The 23,378-nt window shown below is 44.4% G+C and overlaps 1 protein-coding gene across 7 annotated transcripts in view; it reads left to right on the top strand.

The window, feature by feature from the left end:
• LOC308053505 (uncharacterized protein) overlaps window positions 1-19,113 on the top strand; it is a 480,417-nt gene extending 461,304 nt beyond the window's left edge. Inside the window, exons 1-5 of one of the 7 annotated variants that reach the window (XR_013923646.1) lie at window positions 26-1,772; window positions 2,668-2,728; window positions 3,197-6,067; window positions 7,864-8,030; window positions 8,247-19,113. The gene's annotated coding sequence lies outside the window, so the exon portion shown is untranslated. The other 6 variants (XR_013923648.1, XR_013923649.1, XR_013923645.1 and 3 more) reach the window with 6 other exon arrangements.
• The last annotated feature ends 4,265 nt before the right edge of the window (window positions 19,114-23,378 follow it).

The following is a 23,378-nucleotide window of genomic DNA, read 5'->3' as shown; positions in this document are numbered from 1 at the left end:
CGCTGCCTCCTTTTTCTCCCCCCCTCGCTTCCCCCTCTCTTTTTTTTTTTTTCTTCCCCCCTCTCCCCTCTCTCTCTCTCTCTCTCCCCCCCTTGCACCGGGGGGCTTTTTTTTTCCCCCCCTTCCTCCTCGCTCTCGCTTTCCGAAGGGTCCTGCCAAGATGCTAAGTTAGAAATTGCAGCTCCTGACGCCTTCTGCGCGGCCCGGCGAGGCTCCTCCTTCGCGGGGTGTTGTCAGTGGAAGGACTGGCAGGACCCCGCTGGGCTGCCGCGGCCGGGCCCAACCAGCGGGAGGGCTCCGCGCTTCCCTCGGCCCTCCCCAGCGCTCAGAGGCTCAAGTGCGCCGGCTCCTGGATTGCAGTCACCTCCAAGCCATTTAAGATCAGCTCCAACTTTCTGCATGTGCTAAATACCGTGCGGAGCCGCGCTGCGCCGGAATGCAAGCCAATCAGTATATGAAAAAAAAATAGATATTTAATAAGATTTATTAGCCGCCCGGCTCCCCCCTCTGCGCAGCCACCCCTCCTCTCGCTCTCTGCCCCCTGCCCCTCCCTCCACTAAATCACTGGAGGTGGAATATACGGGGTGTGTGTGGCGGTGTTAGCTTTTCTTTTCTAAACAAAAAAAGGCGATTCTCGGCGGGGAAGCGCCGCAGCCCGGCCCGATCCGGCAGCGTTGGGATGCACGGCCGGGCCGCGCCGTCGGGGCGGAGGCCGCGGCGGGGCCGGACCTGTTGCGGCGGCTGTGCAAGCGGAGCTGCGACGGGGGGGCCCGGAGCTGCGGCGGGGGGGTCCGGCGAGGAGTGGGGTTTGGCATCGCGGAGGGGCTCGAGGGGCCGTGAGCGGGGCGGGGGGGGATTTAGTCTTTCCCAGCACCAGTCCCGGGAGAAGGGGAATCCGGAGGGGGGGAGGGGGGTGCGGGGGGAGCGGAGATGGGTCTGCAGAAATCGTTCAGCGTGAGGGTTTTGCCCGCGGATCTCAAGAATACACCGGGCATCCTCCCCCTCCCCGGCTCATAAAAGGGTCGAGGCGAAAGCAGATTAAAACCATATGAACCGGGATAAATCCCCGCCGATCAAGGAGATGTAATCTCCTTTGATTCAACCAGATATATTTCCCAACAGGAACATATCCCGATTTATTCCCTTCTCGCTTGTTTTCCCTCGCGGCTGAGGCAAGGCGCTCCTCCCGCCGCCCCTGCCCGCCGCCGCGGCTCCGCGCCCCCGGCCACCCGCGGGCCGGCCCCGCCTCGCCCCCACCGTGCCTTTCCCGGGGGTGTGTGCGGGGGGGAGCGGGCGTGACTTAATTAGATTTATCTTATTTATTATTTTTTATCTTGTACTTTTGCATCTCCCGGCCCTAATTCCTCTCGCCGCTGGCCCCAGCGGGACGGACGCGGAAACGCGAGGAGCCGGGATGTGATTTAAAACGGGCAGGCCGGGGCGGGAGCTCCCCGGGTCGCCGAGGAGGCGACACCGACACCGCCCCTCTTCCTCCCTCCCTCCCTCCCTCCCGGGCCCCGTCCCGGCGGCCGCGGCATCCCGGCCACACGGCGGGGCACGGGCTGAGCCTTGCTCGTGTGCCTCGCTCCGGGTCCGGCGGGCCGGGCCGGGCCGGGCCCGCTCCGCCCGCGCCGTCGGGGGGTGCCGGCAGGACGGGGGGGCCGGCGGCGGCGGGGCAGGCACGGCCCGCACTACACTACCCAGCAGGCCGCGGCCGCGCAGCTCCCGCCCCCGCCCCTCCCGGCTCATGATTGGCTGTCCTGCCGCCGGCGGTGCGTCCTCCCCTTCTTCTATTGGTGTGGGGAGCTGTCCATCAGCGTGGGGAGGCGGGGGTGTGGAGGGGCGGTGGCGGCGCGCGGCGCGGTTGCTGGGGAGTCCGGAGGCGGCGCTGACAGGACGGCGCGCGGAGGCGCTGCGGGCCGAGGCGGCCCCGGCCCGGCTTGGCCCGGCTCGGCCCGGCTCGGCCCGGCTCGGCCCGGCTCAGCCCAGCCCGTGGCGGCCGCAGGCCGGGCCGGCGAGGTGAGGACGCGGGGCGGCAGCGTGCCCCGCCGCGCGGCGGGACGTCGGGGCGCTGTGGCGGCGCTGCCCCGCCGCGCTGGGGCGCCCCCTGCCGGCGCTGCTCTACGCGCGGGCCGCCCGCTACCGGTTGCGCGGGCCCGGCGGGTGCGGGCGCTCCGGGGCGGCGGGGCCGGGGACGCTGCGGGCCCCGCAGGCAGGCGGCGCCGGCGGGAGCGGTGCCGGGAAGCGCGGCGAGCGGGTGTGGGCACCCTCGGTGCTGCCCCGCCGGGCGCTGACCGCAGCCCCCGGCTCTCCACCGACGGGCCCGTTGTTTGCGCTGCGCGGCGCTGAGCGGTGGCTCGGCCGGGGCGCTGCCCGGGGAGCGGCCGGCCCGCAGCCTTACACGCTCACTCCACACAGGTGTGCACTTTCATCAGTTTTCAGCGGCGGGTGTCACCGATACGGGTCCCTGGGTTAATTTTCGCTATCGCTCCAAAGCGCCGCGTTTCTTTTCTCCCCCCCCCCCCCAAAAGCGCTTCTGTCATAATCCTCTGACAACAGCCCTTGTTCGAGGAGTGAGATATCATCTGGTAAAGTTTTATACATTTAACATTCATTTTATATGTGAGCGGAATGAGTAACCGCTTTTCCTTGCGCGTTTCTTTGTAGGGAGAAGCAGAAATTTTAACCATCTATCTTCCCATGGCATCTGACTTTTTTTGAGGAGGAGGTAAGGTTAATGTCATGTAAAATTACCCTCTTGATTTCTGATGTTCTGCTAATCTTGCTTCTGTAGGCGTACATTTTGGAAAGCGGGGTGAGTTCATGCATACTTTCATGCCTTGCAACATAATACCAGAGCTGATTAATAAATGGTAGCGATAGGTCCTCTGCCATCGGGGTTGTAAGTGTCTATCAAACCGACATTCTCACTACATTATGCCACTCTTATATCCTTTGCAGTTTTTAAAAGAACTGTAGATAATTCTTCAAGATATTGAAACATTTAGTTTATAGTTCTATTGGTGTGGTTGTCACCTTCGCTTTGTATCAAATTTGAGGCTCCTTTCTTAAGGATGTCTCTATTTTCTGCTTTATTTGCACATTGATAGCTCTGCTGAATGACAAGTCACAGCAACTTTTTCCTCCGATAGAAGCATGTTGAAATGTGAAAGCCTAAGACTAATCTGCTTTGCAGGACTTTTCAGCCCTTTCATCAAAGAGAAATAAGGAGTTTGTTTCAAGACTCTTGTTTATGTGGTTCTGTCAGTTCTGCTAACAAATGTGGGGCTTGAGGATGCATTGCTGCTTCTCTTCATTTTCACCGAAGATACGTACTTTCAAAAGTATGGATGAGTATCTGGTGTTTGCCTGCTTTGCGGCTGCCAGTGAAATGATAGAAGTGTGAGTTGATATTAAAATTCTGTGCTTTATATGTTTTTGTCATAATTTCTTGGAAGCTAAATTGTTAATGCAACAGAAGAAACGTTTACCATTCACTTCTTGCTTAACGATGGGCAGGATTCACAGGCTGGCTCTTCGTTCTTTGTTTTATTTAAATTAAGGCTTGTGAATTTAAATTCAGCTTGTATAAATAAATAATTAAAGTCAATATTTTTATAGCCTTCAGCCTGATGGGCCAGTCCTGCAAAGCTGTTTAAAATGGTCTTTGTTTACTCTAGTAGCCAGACTCCAGTAGGGTTTTTGACGGGAGAGGAACTTGGATTTAAGATGACTGCACAAAATGTGGTGACCCAAAATGTAGCAATATTTGAACTTGCATGTTTGTTTTTCTACACGGGTTTCATTTGCATAATTTCATTTAGGGTGTGCAAATATATGTGGTACAGTGTCAAATAGCTTAATAAATCTGTGCATGAATGTGTAATAGGGATCAGCTGTGAGTATTTTCTTTCTGGGAGGGGGAAAAAGAGGCAGGGTAATCTTGAAAATAACAGCAAACTGTATTTTCTGTACAGCCGTTGGTAGGCTCTTAACTGTAAGTGGTTTGGTTGCAGGTGGCTTGTAGTGGATGGAGTTAAACTTGGGTGTCTTGGATATGATACACCTTAATTTAATTACTTTAATAGCTACTTTCTGTTGAAACTTTAAAATCTAACGATCCTGCTTTTATTGCTGTCTTTAAAGATCTAATCGTTCTTGTATGTGTCTGAGATGTAAAACTTAGTGCAAGGGGAGAGGCAACAGATTGGTTCCGTCATATGATTTTGTTGGGTTTTTTTGAGAGTACTTAAAAGATTATGATGGATAATGCTGTCTTGCCAAAGAATGCCGACACAGGTGTTCATCATTATCTTAATTAAGATCCTGAGAAAATGTCATCTTTCGGCATGAATTATGAAGGGAGATGCATTAGAAGATCATTTCAACTTTTTTTTTTTTCTTTTTACAGGGGTAGATGAGAAGGAGGCTGTTTTCTCAAAACCTTTGTGATATTTCTTTATCAGAATACCTGACCTTAGACGCTTACTGAATAATTTGTTTCTCCACTTCAATTTGTGGATATATTACCAAGAGATCTGTATGTGATGTTAAAGGGAATCCTCTTTTTTAAACAAACAAACAAAAAAATTAAAAATACCCCACCCAGATACTGTGCTCTGTTCAAAGCATAAACAAAATACTAAGACTCAGCCGGTGGTGGAAGTTGCTGCTGGAAACATCTGCTAAGAGATGTTTTATACAGTGTGTTTAAAAGTATTAACTACTCACGCTAATAACAGAGCAAAATAAATATATGTGAATATTTATCTTTTTAGTCAAGTGTGAAGAGAAAAAAATTGCCTTCTCTCACCTTTGCACTACTATGGAAGTAAGACTAGTGCGCAAAGAGGAAGGAGGGGCTTGTGTTTTTCTATGTTAAATGAATATATTATTAGCTGAGCAACAGCTAAAACAATGCATGTAAAATCTTGGCTGAAGCACCGGCAGAAAAACTTCGGGGTGTTTTCCTGCAGATGCTTGTGTGCGTGCTGCTGCTGGCTGCCCTAAGGTGAAGTGCGGGGGACTTACAGGGTCAGTACTCGCAGTGGAAGTGCCGTGTTTTGTGGCTTTTAGCTTAGGTGAATGATGTCGGGAGGAGCTCTGCAAGACACCCTTAACTTCTTTCTTGTTTCTTCTACCTGCACTTACTTTGCCCAAGACTCTACTTGTTAGCACTCTTTGTGTTCGTGGTCTGACACCCAAGTGTCAACGTGCAAACACCTAGAATAACTCTTCTTCTCTGGCAACTGGATATTAGGTAGCTTAGGCAGTCTTTTTTTTTTTCTCAGCAAGCTTTTCTGTGAAAAAAACCACTTTTTGTCTGCTGGAAGAAACCTGATTTTCAGTCTTGGTCCTTTTTTAAATTGCATCAGCAAACCTGTTTAGTGTGTGGAATAAAACCATGCACAGAAGTGCAGCTGGCAAGCCTTTTAAGCATGTAGTTATTGTATTGAACATGTAACTCCAAAGATCTTGACAGTATCATGGGAGAACCTGAAACCGTATTTCAGTTTCCTTGAAGTTTCCTGTAATTAACTTAAATGGCATGATTTGCTTGAATTTGTTGGCATGATATGGGCTAAGTTAAGAATGTCTTTAGGGTTTCTTTTGCTTACAGTTCCACAGGCATACACAAAAAAATAGACTCTCCTAATAGTTGACTTCAAGAGAAAAAAAGAAAACCTGCTCCTTTTCATGGCTAAACAACTTTTCCACTTAAAGCAAGTTACATCTACCGTTAGCCGGCTCCTTGCTGTGAGAGGGGAGCACCCTGGTGGGACGGGTGGCCGTGGCTCGCCGTGTCATGTTGTGGGATGTGCATGTGCCCGTGCCCGCGGCTTTCCATACGGTGGCAAACTCCCTTTCGACTGCAGGTGCTGCAGCTTGGTGGGGGCTCCCGTAGCTGGAATCTGGCCTCCCCTGTGGGTGTTAGGGGTGGGTGCCGTTAAATAGCAGTGTTGTGTTCAAAAGGGTTTGTGTTTTATCTACTTAGATATATTTGCAGTCCTGCTGGCCGGTATTCGCTGGGGCTTGGCATTACCTCTGAGGAGAAACGTAAAGCCAGGTAGCCTTTCTAGTCTTACACCCAAAGATTATTTTTTTTAACATTCATAATTTATGATTTTTGTTAACATTAGAGCCTTTTAGTTTCTGTTCCTTAATATGGATAATGCAGATGTGAATGATTCTTGAAGCTGTTTTCTGCAGGTTAAAGTGAATGTGTTTGTAGAGCCAGAATCATTATCTACCCCCCACCCCCATAAATCATTGTTTAAGGGAAAAACAAGCCAGTCAGACCTTTCAAGGTGAATGTGGATCATCGTAACTAAGAGTTTACTATACTAATAAACTCATGACTGATCACTTTCCTACTCTTCCCAAAGGAGATGCATCTTCCTGAGCTCCTCCCCCCCCCCCCCCCCCCCAAACAGAGCAAAAACTAGCTTCTCCTTTAATAAGCACGTCTTTTTCACAGTATTTCTCAGCTTTACTATCACAGATCAAGAACCCAGCATTTACATCTGAAATATTCTCTGCTGACATCTATAGAACTTTTCATGCCCTTCAGATTTAATTCTGTGTAGGATAATGCATGGTATAATACATAGGTCCTCTGTTTTCAATTAAGCTGTATTAAGTAACTATGCTCTTCTTTCATATCCTGTAGCAAAGTATCAATATCCAGATGGCAGTGTGCTGGGAGAAAATCGCTGCAGGCTTGGCTGCTACCGTAAAGCCAAGAAGTAACATTTTAGCCTGTGTGATAAATAAAACTGAGGTTGCGACTCTTGGCGTATTGGAGTTGCACTAAATAATGCTACAGTGCTGTTTATTACTGGTTTCATTGGATAATATGCAGCTATAAAACCTGCTTGAAGCTTTTATTAAGAATACTCTGTCATTATAAAAAGGTGCCTACAACTTCTTTATAATATTGACGGTGCAAGAATTACTTTGTGCTGGCTTCCTGGCTGTTGTCTAGGGAGGACCTCATCCTCTCCCAGCTTCTGTAGGCATCAGGTTCCATGGATGTCTCTTGGGAAGAGGACAGCTCTGTAGAGCCTAGGTTTGAAAAGTTATTTTTAAGGATTTTTTTTTCTCTCTTTGCTTTTTCTTAAGTTTATTTCAGTATTTAATTTCTGGCTTCAGTTCAAATTCAGCTAATATTTTCTGTGGACCGTGTTACTGTGTCCCTAAGTAAAACTTAAACCAAGATCATCCAGATAGTTGTCTGAGAGGAGGCTGCAGAATGGCCAAGAGGCTTTTATACTGGCTAAGAAGGTGATGGGAATACTTGGTAGTAGGGAAGGGACTAAAGAGTCTCGAACCTTGGGCTTGTTTCCTCATTCAGTTTCTGGCACATCCTGTGACCTAGATTTGTTCGTGTAACCTCTGTGCTGCTGTTTGCCGAACTGGAGCCCTCTGCTTTTCTCTGAAACGTTCAGATTCCAGTTGGTGTCCATACTCCTATAATTTGTTAGACTGTTGTGCTTCTGAGCAGAAGCAAGTTATTAATGCTATTGCTCATTATTCTATTCTAGATTATTCTGTAATATACTATTATTCATTAGGTAAATGCCGTTAGATTTCCATATTTCACAGATCTTTAATTTCCCTAGGTGCCTGTTTGTGGTGCGCCTCTTAGAAAATGCGGGGTTGACCACCATCCAGTGGGACGTGGTGCTAATGGAGTGTCTGTGGGATTTATCAGATGCGCTAGGTCGGTGGGTGAAGAAACCCTCGCATCGCTCAGTCCGTGATCCTTGTTTGTAAGAGAAACGTGTTGTCTAAATTAGGACAAAAACTACCTTTTCATTCCATTTCCCTGTTCTCAGTCTGTGCTTTTTTTTTGCCTTTTAGAATGCACCCAAGAGAAGAAGCAGAGAGGTCCACGATGGGGAAAATGAGTCCAGCAGCCTGTCCTGTCCTGTCCATGCTTGAGTATAGGAGGGGACCTCATACAAAGCCAGAATGCGTCTGGGCTTGCAGCTCTTGTTAGCCATATGGAGTCCTATTCAGAGCTAATGGTAAGTAATTTGTTTCGGGTATGTTTTGATTCATAAAGTGAGGCATTACAGTAGTGGCACTTCCCTTTGTGTGACTGGGTTCTGTCTCTTAACAAAATGCAGAATTTGTGTTTCCAGAAACGGCAGCTTTACCCCTGTTTCTGTTGAGAAAATAGTGTGGTGCGGGTGACAAATATTCCAATAAGTATGCTCTTTTTTTCTTTTTGCCCTCTCCAGATGAGCTCAGTGAGGCTGGCCTAAGCAATGCTGAAGAAGGGAAGCACAGAGCTGGAAGGCAGGAGCTATTTCAAAGCAGGATTCTTCTTCTTTCTGTAACGCCCAAACATGGAGACTTTAAAAACTTCGTTAGGTAGAGTATTGATAGTGGTGTAATATCAGTAATATCGCATGATGTAATATTGCACTTCTTTATTGTTCAGTGATCAGATGGAGATGCATTAAATAAATGAACATATACTAGTGGCTTAAGTTAAGGTTATGAGTGAGAGCAGTAAACTGAGAGGGTGAGTACTAGAGAAAATGTTACTAGCTTTTTTTAAGCGTCTTTTCTTTCGTCGGCTCTTTCCATAACCCGTAGTTCTTTTGTCTTGAGAAAGAGGGAATGAAGACAAATACCTTTTCATCCAAGAAACTGAAGCTAGTTCAACTTCTTAACAGAAAGACTTCACAGTCCTCTTAGCTGTTAGAGCATCTCACTGCTTTGTCCAGCAGAAAATAGCACTCCTCGTGCTGACCCATGAACCCTCCGGACACATCTGTGGTGCCGCAGCATGTGCTGCTCTTTCTTCTCAGGGCTTCCCTTGTCAGGGAGCGGTTGCAAAATGTCTGCTGTGGCGCAGCCCTCCGTGACCTCTTGCATCCGAGGACGGAATTTGCGAGTCTTTTTTTCTGTGCGGAACTTGTGGGAGCTCCCTCCTGAGCCTAATGGTTCTCAAAATATTGCAAGAAAAGATCTGACAGTGTTGTCTGGGAGATGTGACTGACTTAATTATTATTAACGTTTATTAAGTGCCTTACAATGGAGGGGAAGAGTCCTTGCCTGCGTTTTTACAAATAGGAGAACTGGCATGTAGGAAAAATGGATCTCTTCCATCTTCTGTGATTCTTGACCCACCTAATTAGGTGATTGTCACGAGAAATAACAACCTGGCTCAGGGGAATGGCACTGGGGGAAGATGCCGACGCGTTCAGTACGGCACACCGCTTCCCCCTCCCGCGATGGCTTAATGTGGTAAGCAGGGTCTTCCCTCTGTGAGTGTCGGTTGGCCAGGGAGGAGATTTAAAAGGGCTGATGAGCCCGAGGCTGTCTCTCTGTCGGATAGCTTCATTATAGATCTCATCCAGGGAAAAAGTGAGGTACTGCAACTCATTTCTAGGAGCTGCTCTACCCTCTGCCTCCTCCCGCTTCCTTTCACAATAGTGGCCTTTCCCCAGGATAAGCTGATTCACCTCACGGCTGGTATTTGCAGTTTTCCTGCACGCACTTAGCCTCTGAGGCAGTAACTGTTTCTTCAGGGCTAAGACTTCAGTTTCTGTTTTTTAATAGTTTATTTTGCTAAGAAAGAGAATTTGTCCAGCTGCTACAAACAATAGTGGTTTTGATGTGTATCAATAAAGAGTTAGAGGTGTGTGTTCTCCATGCAGAAGATAAAGAGACTTAAAGGCTGCTTTAAAAAGGAAGGCAAACCTTGGAGAGGTTTACTTAGATGTACAATACTCCCTATTCTTTCACTTTTAAAAACAGTATTAAGGGATTTTTAAATTATTTTTTTTTTTGCAAGAGAGGAGAAAATAATTTCATCTTTTTGATTGCATTTTTTTTTCTTAGTCTCACAGTTGTGAGATAAATATTCAGAAATATGAGTTGGTAAGGTTAATGTGATTAAAATGAATACGTGATAACGGGCTTTGCACATTAAAGATTAAGAGCTCAAATTATAGACTCCAGAGTGAAACACTCCACGAGCATTTTGCAGATTTTGTTTGTGCAAGGAATGCAGGCTTAGGCCCACGGTTGCAGTTGCACAACAATTTCAGCCTGGCTGCTGCTTTTTTGTCTTGGCTGATCTGCACAGAAGTCTCTCGAACACTGTAGCGTCAGGCTGGAAACGCAGTCTGGGGTGAGGTGGGGGGACAAATGAGGAAATAATTTCTGTGCAAGCATCAGCGTTGCTCTATAAAAATAGATTAGTTTTACACAAATTATTCCCATTGACAAAGATCAGTTTATAGCATTTTGACTGCACAGTAGTTAATTCTTTATGTATAAATTGATCCTTTATACAAATGTAATTCCATATACAACAGTTAATTTCTTTGAGTACAAGATGAAAATATATTATCGGTTAATTTATGTAGGTTATGACTTTCTTTCCCCTGTACTGTGCAGTGGTTACCTACACTAAAGTTGACTCGGGGTGTGCTTAATGAAAATTAGATGTGAAATGTAATATGTAGAGGACAAAGAAGCATTGAAATCCTTATTGCTCTTAAAAAGGCAAAGGTACCTCAGACAATTCTCCTTTCTTAATCTCTTGAGAATTTGATGCGTAATTCTGTTATGAGCAATTTGGAGTGAATGAAATTGAAGTATTTTTAGAAATAGTATTAGTACCAGGTATTATTGCTCACCTTTTGCGAAGCCTGGTGCATTTGTTCGGGTTTTTTAAACGCTTTGCGTTTTGAGAGACTGATTTATAGACAATCTTCTATTGAGAAAGAAAGGCGTCTTGGACTTCCGTGGAGAGACAAGCCTGGCTATTAATATCTGTGAAATTTGCTAATGTTGCAACCATTTAAATAAAGTGTTTGTTTATATAACAGCAGTGGCATTTCTCCTCCTCTTCCTTGCAGTTTTGTCCAACTAGATGTTATGAGTGGCAGTTGCAGTGACTGCTAAGTGTTTAAATGATGACACCATTATGTGAAGTGATTTTGAAATGAGAGATTCCAGCCAAGAATTACATCTGCTCTCATCTCCTTCAAATCATACTCTCTGGCTGTGCAGATTATGATTGATTTGTTTGTGACAGATTGCAGGAAACAGTCATTGATTTTTCAATATTTTACCTTAAAATTATTTACAGTTGTAACCAAGGGGAGGTATTTCCATGGGCTGTCAGCCCCTGAAAGACTGGGATAATATTCCCTGCTCCCTGACAAGACAAATTACCCGTAATGAGTGCAGTAGCTGAAGGGTATACTTTTATTTTAAAATATGTCAATAACCCCAGTGACTAAACGAATATTGATTCAGCATAATGAAGCCTGAGTAATGTGAAAATGAGCTCTTCAAGGAGCATGGTAAAGACTTTCTTTTTAGCTTGTAGCAAGAAGCTTTTCATTCTTTACTGTTAGGTAGTTGAAACGTGCAGTCTTAAACAAGCCATCCTTAAACAGTAGTAATATGCAGAATAATGTAACAAAAGAACTCGGGGGGGTGTTTTTCTCTTTGTTTTGTGGGGTTTTTTTGTGTGTTTTTCTTTCCCAAGTTATCTTTCTTCAATGCATTTTAGCAGATCAGACGTTTAAAGGGAAAAATGCAAGTTATCCAGGGCAGAGATAGAATTACTGTTGGAGTTAGTGTCTCTTGCAATATTCTTCAGCCAGCTTAATGGCATTTTGAAAGTGGATTCTGCATATATGGGCATGGAAATGCATCTAAATAAACTGTAGATTTAATTTCATGTTATTGACTTCTTGGACATAGCGGTGTGTGTTCTATGTGATCAGTCTAATATTCTTGTCCTCTAAGAATTTAGAATAGCTGGTGTATGAGGAACTAGATATACTGTGTTATAAAACTTGTTACCATACTGCACATTTTTCTTTCCAGCGCCTTGTAACACTACATGTTTCTTACCAAATGAGAATTTTCAAGCAGTAATTCATTTAAATTACAGTAATTTATGCAGTGCCATAGGTGTGGTGTGGAAAAACATCTAATAGATTAATATGGATGTACTTCAATTGTTCAGGCTAAGGATTAGATTAAAGACCACGATGAGGTACAATTTTTTTAACATTAAAAATATTGAATGATAAAAAACCCCCTATCATCTGAAAGGATCAATTTATCATTTGTATTCCAGAGTGTTGTGCAACATTGGGAAGGCTCTGCAGAAGCACTGGGTATAAATAGCCGTGTAATCCAGACATACACAAAAAGATCTTTTCTTGAGGTGTTTGTGTATAATGTGTCAATTATGAAATAATGTCATAGCCAGAAGCATTTAGTGAGCATGTTTGGGCACGAAGGCGACTTTCCTTAATTTCTGAAGGACTGACTTCAATTGCATCCAACTAGCTTCTGAAAATCTTCAGAAGGATGTTTTGCTATCAGCACACAGGTGATTTTTTTCCAAATGTCATTCCTTTAGCACAGCTAGAAAGTATTTCACGAGGCACTTGAGAACCTGTGGCACTGAGAATTAAATGGCAACCCTGGAATGTGAGATATGTTCCTGTTTTTATTTTGTTAATTTTCAGAAAAATGTGATGTGAGGAACATTTGAGCAAGTTACAACTGTAAATAATTGTGGTTTTGAGAGGGTTTCTGCACAACACCTGGGATTTGCAAAATATTGGAGGATTGTTAGCGGGGAGAGAGTGATAACCTCAAATGTATAGCGGTGACAACAGGAGGATTTGGGGTTCTTGTTAAATGTTACCAGTTAACCTTACTTTCCTGCTCAGTGGTCTTTTACACATCCCAAGTTCTCTGCCTGTGCTTTCTGTACCTTTTTGTGTCTTTGACCAACAGCAGGAGGTGGGAAGGGAAGGTCTTCTTTCGTCAGCTTTCCCACAGCAGCGAGGAAGGAGACTTTTCAGAGCTGCGTGCCAGTTCTGATGCAGACTGAGGGGCAAATAAATGTTTGGTTTAACTACATCTCCTTTTCCTGAATCACACTGCATGGGCTCAGTGGTACCAAACTGAACAAAAGCAGATACTGCTGGAGATGCTGCTGACAGCTACACCAAAGTGGGCTCTGCTTGCGAGCTGTTGGCTCGTTTCACTTGCAAGATGGGTAACATCTCTCACTTTGCTGCCTTTTGCAAAGACGAGCGTGCTTATTAAATACGTGCCTGCCTCGCATTCTAGTTCAGGCCTGAGCTGTGTGCTTGGCACTAATGGCAAATGGTACGTTCTCAGCTGCAGGAAGCTGGCAAACGGCTTGCAAGCTTTCTGGGCGATACCAGAGATTTCTGGTGGTGGTACCTTGGAAGCTCTTAAGTCTATTCACACATCTCTTTTTAGTTCTAGAACTGCTGCAGTTGCTAGTCCACTTTCAAGTGACTATGGAGGAGAAAAAAACCCCCAACAGCCAAGCCCAAACAAACATCAATCCCAAATCATTAATCAGTTAAAAGTTCTTGTGGCATTTGGGATCTTGTAGGAGAAGAACCTAAACCCAACTGCTGTTCAGTTAGGTACAAGTAAAAGCAGAAAACAGAAATGAGGGTCACAGGTATAAGCAGAGTAATTTCCTTTGTGGCAGAGAGGAGGCTGTTGGTAAATCATGAAGGGCCGCTATTTAGGGGTTGTATGTCCCTTGATGGTTTGGGACGTGCAGGTTTTGGGACGTGCAGGTTTTGACCCATTTCAGTTCATTTCAGGCCTGACATGAAGACAGTGTCTCAGGATGTTCCTGTAGTGGGAAGGTGGTGCAGCGTTAATGGTGTGGGCATTTTTGTGTAACAGTTCGTATCTCTATACCTATTTATTTGTCAGATTCCACTACAAATAGGATGGCAACCAAAACCAATTGTTTTGCACCCCACTCCCAACCTAATCTGCGTCTGTGTTCTCTGCTGTACAGATAAATTATGAACTTGTTAGAGCTGATTGAAGGGGTGTGGGAGGGGGAAGGGCATTTAAATGTGGTGTTGGAAATGACGCTTAGTGGCTAAGCCTTCCCCCCTCAATTTGTTTGTTTGAAATTTAAGAACTAATATGTGATGGAGCCTGAATCAAAGCAGTCTGGAAGTGGGCAGACAGCACTACGAGGAATTTGCTAATCTAAATGTCATGGTTAGCTGAAACCAGTTTTTTGTGCCCTAAACTACACATGTTGAAGTTGTTTCTTTTTAATTTTTGTATTATTGTCAAAAGCAATTCCACATATGCAGAGTACTTACGTTTTCATGGAATGACCATATGATATACTAAAAGCTTTCACTAACTTGAGTGCTGATAGTGTTGCAGAGTATTTGGTATGATGGCATTTGGTTTTTGATGAACTGTTGGAGCGATATAACCCTAAAAAAATACGAGGAGGATCCAAGATGCTTTGAGAACCTTGCTGAACTGTGATGGTTAAAAAGGCATGGCTGACTTAATGCATGAGGGTTGAAATCTGTGTCTGGAATTGTGGAGACAAGTTGAGAAATATGAACTGAATTGATTGTTGATTATTTTCCTTTGTAAATGCTGGGAAGACATATATTTTGCTTTACTGTGGCCTTTAAGGAGGTCCACAGTGTCCTTGTTTTGTTTTGTTAACTTATCTTTTAATATGAAGTGTCATTCCCAAAATGAAGTAATGTCCTTGGGCTTGTGGCAACAGCTGGAGTTGCAGGATTCATAAATAATTCAGAGAGGGATAAAGGGTAGGGGATTTTTTTTTTTTTTGTTCATTTGAATCTTTATTATGTGCACACATTTCACTTTAGATATGGCATCATTTGAATTCATTCGGTATGATGATTGCACTGACCTGTCATATTTATTTTGATGTCTCTTTGAAGGACCATATGCTCTGTCCTCGGCATGAAAAAGGATGCGAGTTGCTACCCAAAAAGGCAGCTACATTCCTGTAGGGCCGAAGACCCTTGCTGCCCGTTGTCATGTCAGTAGATGTACAGCTGCAGCGCAGTAGAAGGAAGTGTAGCCGTTACGTCAGTGCAGTGACTAAATGGCAGCGTAGGCTAGTGAAAGGTGGAAGAAAGGGCAAAACCCGTCTGCATCGAGGTGTTGTGTGGCATTAAAAACTCAGCTGTCACCGAGGGCCAGTTGGTGTGGGGAACCTGGCACGTGGAAGATAGAGAAGATGAAAGCCAGCTAGAAATCTGCCAGGGTGGAGGTGTGCCACGGTAGCTTTAGTGTGGGAATACGATTACTTACTTTGTGTGTTGGAAGTGGGGTTGCCATGCACACAGCCTTCCAGGGATGCACGGGAGTTTGTCTGGCTATGCAAGGCTCGGGTCTGTTACCAGTCCATGCCTTCTTTTCCTCTTAAAGAAGCTGCTTGCTTAGCCAAACAAAATCTTGGAGAACGGGCTTTGGGAAAACACGGAGTTGTCATTTTCCTCTTTGCTAATTCTGTTGCAGCTATTGCATCTGGTCCTTCACTTACGTTGGTGGCATGTTTCTGTGGACAAGCGGTATGTTTTCCAGAAGTTACTGGTAAGATTTTACCAGTTTCCAGTTCAACCGTGTCCCATAAGTAATGAACTGCATAGTAATGAGTAACATCTGATTCCTACTGGCTGATGCCCTGACTGGGATTAGCAATTTGTGGTTGGTGGAGTACAGGACCTTGTTAATGTTACCTTTGTATGCACTACCAACGTGACAGGATGCAACCACTACAGTAATTTCATGTAAGGTGTAATTGCAGCGGTGGGTGGTGATTTGTATGAAGTGGATGGTCCATTGTGCTCATGCCAGTGGCAGAAGGAGGCCAATTAAGTGCAGGTTAGTGAAATACAATAACTAGAAGCTGTGAATGCGAATGATAAACGTATGCAAAATTGTTTCTTTTCTAGATCCTGCCGTCAACGACTGAGCCTCCCTGAAATCTTACCAGTTACTGCTGAGAGGAGGAGGATAACAGGAAGGAGGAGTGCTTAAGTGGTTTTAATGACAGTTAATTTCATCTGTTTATCAAATGACAAGTTGTTTTTTCCTCAAAACTCGATTGTCATGACAAGATGCTTTTAAAAGTCATCTCTGTAAAATAAAACTGACAATTTTTAGGCTACAAAGAGCTCTTGTATCTTTCTATACAATGTTGTCATTATGGTAAACCGCTGGAAAGTCTTTATTTTTGAAGTAATTTAACTTGCATACTTCATTCATTTATTTGAATGTCTGTTAAACGCCATGTGAAAAGTTTCTTGCCAGAGTTCTTTTATTCAATGGAGTAGTTATTCTTACCATGCTCAATTTATTATTGTCTAAATTACTGTTGTCTTAGCCTCCTGCAAAAACGTTTCTTTTTAGTAATTCTTAAACAAATATGGAATGAATGTGGTTTTGTCCCCTTCATGTTTTGATCGGCGTATTTTTCCTTTCAGTGAAAGCGTCTTCAGTTTTCAGAATGACACCATTACAAAGAAAAGTGCTTTGCTTTTTTTCTTGCCTTTTTTTTTTTTTTCCCAACAGAAAATTTCTTTTGTGCAATGATTTTTTTAATATGTACACTGCCAAGACACAATTACTGGAAGGAGAGACAGAAGCTGTTGGGAATGTCATGTTATGCCAAATTGAGAATCATTAGCTCTTACTTTCTCTGCGATCTCTTCGACTAGAACTCGACCTATTGCATCTGGCTTATACTTTGACTCTAGTGGAACTAATGTGTCCTTGGAGTAGCATTTTAGAGTAACTTCAGATTCATGGGGTTTTTTTTCACAAGTCTGCTTTAAACTGCTGGGATTAACTTCAGAGAAGGCAAGAGATACAGCCTCCTTTGTCAGCAGCTGTGCTGGTTGAAGGAGGCTTCCTGCACGCTTGCTCGCTCGCTCTCCCAGAGGTTATTGCCCCTGCTAGGGAAGCAAACTGAACTGTTTCCATGAGCACACCCAGACTTACTTCAGCTGAAGTTAATCGTGTTATCAAATATTAGTTAACTAGCACCCTGGGTCATTTGGATGAAAGGGTGGGGAATGCCCAGCCCAGCCACACAGCTGGTGTATCTGGGAGGGGGCTGTTGACCAGAGGGTCGCTGAGGAGCTGGTTGTGGTGCAGTCTTCTCAGCAGGTGCAGTCTTCTCAGCAGGTGCAGTCACAGCTCTAGGATGTGGTAAACATTGGGTGTGTAGTTCAGTCATGTATAATTTTCACATTTCAGGGACATACTGGATACTATAAATTAAGCCCGTGCTCTTTGACTTACTCCTTGTGTGTGCCGGTGTGCGTGGAGAGAGATGATCTGAGTGTGTACGTGAGACTGGACACCTACTTTGGGAAAATGCATCTAGTCAAGGTGCAGGAACGGTGCAAGTGTTTCCATTACCTAGAGGACACACTGTTAATGCTTTACCTGTCGAGGAGGCTGCCTCAACCAACGTGTGCTCCAGCAGAACTGTTTTTGACACGTGGTGAGCTGCCTTTAGTGAAGCGGGGAGAACACCTCCAGCAGGAGAGACCACCCCATCCCCCACTGCTTCTCTGTCCAATACTGCATCTGTAGATGCTGGAGTCTGCTGAGGCATCCGAGTTCTGCTGTTTCCCATGCCACAATTAAAACCGAACGGGTGTCTCTAGTACTGGAAGGCATACTGAGTAAAACCAGTGCACTAAACGGCTCCCTCAGCACTGACCCTTCTTGCGAGAAGGCCGTGGAGTGTGGGTGCCGTCCCGCAGATGGCTTGGGCGTACAAAGAACAAGAGACTCTCTGATCCCTCAGAAACCTGAGAGCAGCAACGCTACTTGTGTCTTCTCTCGTGGCACTGCTGGATGAAAAGAACTCGGGTCAGTCGCAGAAAGGGCTGAACCTCCAGGTCGGCTGGATCCAATGTCTTTTAACTGGCCCTGTGCTGAAGGATGAACAAGTATGCGCTCGCTTCTCGTATGGGCCATCTGTAAGGGTGGAACATAAGGTACTGTGTCTGGAAAGGAGCCGGTGTGTAAGGGGAAGGTGCTGCTTTGCAGGCAAGGACCCCCCTGCCCGGCTGGTTTATCGTCAGCAGCGCTGCCGTATGGCAGTGCCGTCAGACCGGAGCCTGCGCCTGCTCTTCCCCCAGCTGTCCATCTGAAAAACCACGGTATGAAGAGACGAGGCTTGGTGTGTCTTGGGACTAAGGCTTACAAAGAGTTTGGGGAATGTGCGCCAGCTTAGAAGTCACTAATATTTTTAAATGACACATAAAAAAGCAGGTATGATGTGACAGGCTGAAACCTATTGCTTTTCTGCCAGGGCCTGTTACCTTGGCTGTGTACTGCTGTATGTGGAGAAAACGCTGGACGTTGCGGTCAAACTCCTTGTTGGCCGCTGCTTGCAGCGTGGTGTGTGCACAGCACACGGAGGCAAAGCGCCAGCCGTGTGGTTTCCATACCCTCAGCTCGCCCCTGCTCCCGTTCCTGCGGGAAGGTGGCATGGCTCCGGGTGCTGGAGCTGTGCCCTGTGCCGGCAGCCCAGGGTGAAGCTGCGGCGGAGCACTCGCTGCCTGCGCTGCGTTCAGAAGTGATGGGCCTTCTCCAAAGCACTGTCAGATGTCTCTCCTGACTGTGAACCAAGGGGAAATAAGCCTCTGCAGCTCTTTGAGAGAGCCCATCATTTATAGAAACCTTTTATCTTAATATGGGCTATCGTAGTACCGATGTTAAAATAGTTAATGAAATGCTTGTGATTGCCTAATCATCTTCTTGCCTGCTTAAGTGGTAAGACATGGTTACACTGGTATTGCAAAATAACTTATGTAGAGGGCTGTCATGGATATGTTAGGCCAATGAGTAATTGTAGGCCAATGAGTAATGTTAGGCCATTTTACGTCGAAGCACTTAAAATGATCAAATACTATAGTTAGGGCTGTCCTACTGTTTATGTAGCACTAAAAGGAAAGCAAAGTACAGTTTCAGAGCAGACAGACTTTTTTCTCACAAATACTCCAAATAATAGGTTTGTTTCAACTAGACTTCCTGGCTCTTCGGTGATTGCTGCGTTCAGTAGGAATCTGTCGGGATCCCATGCGTAATCATGTGTTTATTATTATAAACACATGATTTCTATGTCTGTTTTCCACAAATATGTTGGACAAAACATAGTTTACCTTCTGAACTGGTACTATACGGTTACTTCCTAACTCCTTTAACTTCATTTCAAACTTGCTTGAATAAAATGTGCATTCCTGAAAATAATCTTTACATCTGTAATGTGGCAGTTGATTTTATGTGATGGTTTTCATACTCCAGACATAGCAAAACATTTTCAAGGCAATATGTGTTGACAATATAGAGAGATAAAAATCAGGTAATGACAAACTTTAAGGTGCAAACGTTTAATAAGAGCAATGAATCATTAGAAATTATTAGAAAGGGAATAGTAGATTTTCTATCTTTTGAATGCAGATGAGATGTTTTTGTAGAGGTATATGCTTGAACAAATGGCTGGGTGGGGTAGAGAAATTCCTGGCGGGTTTCTGTGGCTTTTGCTACACCTGGGGTCAGGCCGGGTCATCTTAGACATCCTTTTGGCCTGGGAGGAAGGCATCTTGCTGCAACAAGTATCTTCACAGCACAGCAGCTTCCACTGGAAAGCTACTCAGAGGTGCTCGCATTCTCTTTTAAGACAAGGTCTGGGAGGGTGGGCATCGCTCAACAACGAATTCCATGAGGTTCCTGTCTCCTAATGCCAGGTCTTTTCCAAAGATCCTCTTTCACCTGGCTGCTTGGCTCTGCAGCGGTACATTTCGGGTGGTTTCTTTTGGTCATCCATCCTTCCCCCTCGCCAAATTAATCAAGTGGCACGCAAACTTTATTTTTCAGAGCAAATGCCTTCTACAAGGTGTACGCTTCTACAAAGTGTAATGTTGCCTTGCTGCTAGAAACAATTAGTAGGTTTATAATAATCTGACATGTCCTGCAGCGGATAAATTAGGTTTGTTCTCTACCAAGATTAGTTAGCTGGCACCCACTCCCTAGCACGTCACAAAGTAACGATCGGAAGTTGATGGCATCTGGTTATCTGCTTTTTGGCTTTTTAATGGGCTTTTTGTTGCTGTGCTGTCACCCAGGTTGAAATAACTGCGCTCAAGTTGTACGTTTCCAAGTTCTCTGCAGTCTGGGGAGATGATGTTGGCTCTCCTGTCCCGCAAAGAGACCTGGGGGCATAAGCGTTGGGAGAAGAGGGGAGGCTGTCCGCACTGAGATTTCTGAATCTTGTACACATTTGGTTTTGGCTAACGTAGATGTTTTCTGCTCCGTGGAAAGCAATATGTTACCACTGAAGCCCAAAATGCCAAGTATAATTACCTCATGTGTTTAAATAGGTGTTGTTATTTTTTAACTTGTATGTACTAGCCTGTTTTCATGCAAAAGTACATATTTTATGTGGGAAGAATGCTGTATGAATCAGAAAAAGCAGAGAAAGTATTTAAAGTTATGTGCTAGTGTTTAAGATTTTAAAAATAACCATGAGGTCTTTATTTCTTTGTTTACGATTGATTAGGGTTAGAGTTTTAAAAGCTTAATGCCGACTATAAGTGCTTTACAGTCAGTCACTGAGAATTATGGGCTTGGCATGACTCACATTTCTGTTCTTCAGTATATCCATTCTTGTTAGATGCTGAGTAGTCATTGCACGTAGATGACTGATTTTTTGGGGGTATTTTACATTTTTACATGTTCAGAAAAATACTTCATTAAAGCAGCTGCTGGGTGAAGGGGGTAATTAAAGAACTGTACTGCTTTTATTGAAGTTGACACATGCTGCACATTCCTTAAAACTCAGTATGTGAGCAGAATGTTTCCAGGATTTATTGAAGTCAGACACCTAGAGATACTGGGAGCTTTTAATAGTAGTAAAGATAACTTCCAAGTTTTACACTGTTACATAAATCTGTCTTTAAGAAGAGAGCTATTACTGCAATACATTGCTCGTGTTCGTAGTTTGTGCATGTGTATGTTTTATGTATGCACACACACCCCTATACACAGATGCTTAAGACAGTGATTGTATGTTCTATTTAGTAAGTATTTATTTTGAAAAAAGGCAGCATTGTAATGCTGACTGAGAAACTTTATTTGCTTGGTGCCAAAAGAAATCTGCATTTTATTGGGGTTTTTTATTTTTTATTTTTTAAACTGAAATGCAATCCAGCTTAGTGTGAATCGCAGCACTTAGTGTGTGAGCATCTTGGTGTTGCAAGTAAAGAATCTTAATGTAAACTGAGGCTTGGTTTCACTTTAACTAGTATGATGAGTGCAATGTTCCGCATGTGTAATACTTCACAAGTTGTGAAAAAATGGACTCGTGATTACAACACACGGTGACCAAACACATTACAAATTGCCTCAAAAAGTTTCCTGAACACTTATAATTACCAATATTGTCATTTTGTGTCCATCAGTTACGAATAAAAACGTGGAAAAAATATTTTCAAAATGTTAGGGTTTTTTGCTATTTTTTCCCTGTTGATTTTGCATTGCTTTTAATGCATGGCATGGAAAAGAATAGGTTTCCCTTACCGGGGTTACAGAAGGTGCTGTTGTGTGTCGCTGTTCTAAACTTCTAGGACTGTATAAACGGAAAGTAAACTTTTTAATTTCCTATGCAGTAGAAGTTAGTTTTATGCCTGGGTGTCTGTGTGAGCAGGCCAGGTGTTTTTAACTGTCCATGTATTCAGACAAACGGTTTAAAGGGTGGTCAGTCATCAGCACAGGCTGCCCTGGGGGGTGGTGGAGTCACCATCCCTGGTGGCGTTTAAAAAACACGGTGCTCAGGGACATGGGGTAGCGGTGGACTTGGCAGTGCTGGGTTAATGGTGGCACCTGGTGACCTCAAAGGTCTTTTCCAACCTAAATGATTCTCTGATTCTATGATGATTCTAAACTGATCTTACGGGGAAATTTTCATTTTGTGTTCTGCAAGATGAAGATGAAAAATTGCTTTTTAGATTACTTGCATGCTTTAATATTGCGAGTCAGTTCCCACGTGTTAAAGTGTAAACTACTAACTAATCCATAGGAGTTTATGCAGGAGAAAGTCATTTAATTAACACTTTTAATTTCAGCTGTGAAAGAAGGTGAAAATGAGGTCTGGAGAATGGAGGGGCTTTCTTTTTCATCGCTGAAGACTCACTGCGCTGTAAGTCTGCTGATGCTGGTGTACGTGGCCTGTCTCCTGCCTGCTAATTAGGCCTCTCCAATGTGCTCCCTAGAAATGCGTCGGAGAAGTTTTTTCGAACCCCCCCCGCGCCGTCATAAATAAGGAAATGGTATGGTATGTAACTATTAGACACCGCTCGTTTGGCAGACTATAATTTAATAGAACAACAATGATCAGGCTAGTATATCAGTTAATTTTCAAAACATTTTATTCCACACAAATTAGCTCAGGTCCTGGAGGGCAAAATGACAAGAGGTTACTCGTACACTATGTATTTAATTAATTGAAAAATGCTCAAATTGCTTTTACAGTTGTTATTAAAAAGTAGAATCAGTGTTGCCAGTGCTCAACCATAATTAGAACCCCAGGGAATTAAATATTTAGCATTAGTAATGTAACAGCACTTAGGACACAAATTTCTATTTTTGTAATGAAAGCAATACAGTGTAAGTTCAAATGGCTGAAACGACAGCTGTGACAAGCCAGCCAGCCTGGGATATTTCAATAAGACACCTCGTCGGACAGCAAGTCTTACCGCATTACTCGTTTGTAAGAGATCTGCGAGTTTAAATCCCAATAGCCAGGCATTACACCCAGTATTTAGATTTCTAATTGCTCACTGGATGAACGGGCGGGCAAATGTCACGCCGTTGGCGGGGGAAGCGCGCGGTGCTTGGCCAAATAACGCCGCGGAGGTGCGTGCCGGTGTCGGCGCGGGCAGGGGCTGGGGGGCAGGTCCCGGGGCTGCAGGGGGAGGAAGAGAGATCTTGTTTGTTTTAAGTTTAATTACATTTTTAAGCGTAAGTGCTTTCAGCGGCACAACATGAAAAGTCAGATATTGGGCTCTAATGAGCTGTAGTGGTAGATGGCTGGAGACCCTGAGGGATTCATTCATTAAATTAGCTGGATAAAAGTACTTGGTTTGGGCATGGTAGGATGGCTGAGCTGTGCTCAAAACCTCCCTTTCAGAGCTGTCTCTCATTCCTGTTTGCGTTCTAAACAGGCCATGTAGTGACTTCCACTGCCGCCTGCTACAACTGTTCAGCTTGTCAGAAGGTATTACATTACCAGCTAATAAGTAATAAAGCACATTTGACTTAATTTCTCTTCTGGTTGGTTTTTTTTTATTTTGTTTTGTTTTTTTTTTTCTTCCCCCCCTGCGATGGCAGGGGAAGGAGGAGAGCTTGAAGCCAGTTGAGTATCTTTTAAATAAAAAAAGCTGTATTTGGGCAAGGCATGCTTTTGCCTTTTTAAAGCGCTGATCTGTTTTATAGAAATAGGACAATAAGGTAGGAGA

Source organism: Falco punctatus (assembly GCF_963210335.1).
Source record: "Falco punctatus genome assembly, chromosome: 14".
Taxonomy (NCBI): Eukaryota; Metazoa; Chordata; class Aves; order Falconiformes; family Falconidae; genus Falco; species Falco punctatus.
The sequence above is the reverse complement of the archived record's forward strand: the minus strand, read 5'-3'. Positions and strand labels throughout refer to the sequence as shown.